The sequence below is a fragment of the Wyeomyia smithii genome, chromosome 2 (assembly GCF_029784165.1).
Source record: "Wyeomyia smithii strain HCP4-BCI-WySm-NY-G18 chromosome 2, ASM2978416v1, whole genome shotgun sequence".
NCBI classification, from domain to species: Eukaryota; Metazoa; Arthropoda; class Insecta; order Diptera; family Culicidae; genus Wyeomyia; species Wyeomyia smithii.
Window position 1 is genome coordinate 175,930,132 of NC_073695.1, and position 1,868 is coordinate 175,931,999.

The following is a 1,868-nucleotide window of genomic DNA, read 5'->3' on the forward strand; positions in this document are numbered from 1 at the left end:
ACTGGTTTAAAACGTGAAAAAGGTGATCGTCAACCTTTTGAGAGTGAAAATGCTATAGTGTACTCGACAAAGTTTTTGTTTATCTTAAGGGGAAACTTTTGATGCAAATAGATTTTTGATTAATCTGCCTAAAAGTGCAATGAATTTATTTTTTTTTAGTAACTTATCAAATAAAAGTTAAGTCTTTAGCAAAGTTGTAGGTAATATTATGCAGAAAAATTTTGCTGAAGACGCTTTGATTCTATCTCTTGAATATTGATCACAAACAGGTAGTTTTATACACACATTCCTTAAATGTTTGAAAACCAAAAAATTCCAATCAACTTTTTTTGGGTGTGATTTCAGAGGCTTACTATATTCTGAACATTTTTACATATTTGAGAAATACATCATTCTGCCGAACATAGCATATTTCCAACTTTTTTATAGGTTTTCTGATGTTTTTGATAAAAAATGCACATTTTTTAAACATTTCTACATTTGTCTTTTAAAATTTCAAACAAATTCTCCAGGGATCAAACTTTAAGTTAATTTTTTTTATTAGCTCCTCCGTTCCCATCCATGTTAAACCACGCTATATCATTGTTTTTTCAGCTTGATTTTGTACTGCGAAGTGAAACGCAAGTGTATTCCACTTAGATATGAAATGTTTCATCTATTAGCACAGAAGTAAGTGGAATACACTTGGCAGTAACGTATCGATTTTTTATAGTGTGATTAGGCGTCGTACACAAATTACGTAACGCTAAAAACTTAGATTTCAGACCCCTCCCCCCCCCCCCCTATGTAACGATAAGTAACGTTCGATATGATTCCCCCCCCTTACCCTAAAATTACGTAACGCTGGACAACCTGCCCCCCCATCCAAATTTGCAATTTTGAGCAAACATCACAGTTACGTAACGGTCTCAACTACCCCCCCTCCCCCCTATGTAACAATAAGTAACGCAAACTTGACCCCCCCCCCTTCATGCGTTACGTAATTTGTGTACGACGCCTTACCTGAAATCTTAAAGGCCTTAACAAACACATAGTTGGTCTTTCTCGAAAAAATAATCATAAATTTCATAATTTTTTAATTTTATCAAAAACATACATACCCTGTTACCTAGTTTATCATAGTATACTACGACACTCTGCATAAAATATAGGGTAACCGCTCCTATATTCATCTCAGTACCTATATTCATCGCATCATCGTTTTTTGAACAATTTCTCGTCAAATTTTACCATATTTTCAACGTAACACTTTCAGCCACTTAAGAAAATCGAGAAGCAAATAGATCTACTTTCAAAATTTTTTAGAAATTTGACGGTAAATTGGATAAATAAGAGAAATAAGATGAATATAGGTACACCAAGCTGTTTAGATGAATAATGGAGCGAGTACCCTACTTTTGAGTTGAAAGTTTCCCCGCGCTAAAAAATTCTTCGAGATGTAGCGCAATGTAGATTGTAATGTAATTTTGGTTTTCGGCAAACAATAAGAAAACCGTTTTTATAGTCTAGCATAAGTGTTTAGCACGAAATAATTGTATTGGTTGAGGACACTTTTTCAGGTACTCCTGCACATAAATTTCCTGGTTGATAGTCCCGGTCGCGATAAAAATGTCGCCTTACCAACCGAAAGAATAGATGGATTGCCACACAAGATATTTCTTTGCGAACTTCGACAGCACAAAGTGTCTCAGAATCTCGCCCATTTTTTCAGTTGCAGTATGATATTCCTGTCCAGGAATCTGAGTGAAGCTCGTCATTTGCGACATAGAGAATTTCGTGAATCAATAAATTGTCAATAATAACAGGTTGGGTAAGCCTAACACTCTTACTTGGGAAACTTTTCGGAATATAAATCAAAAACATCCACC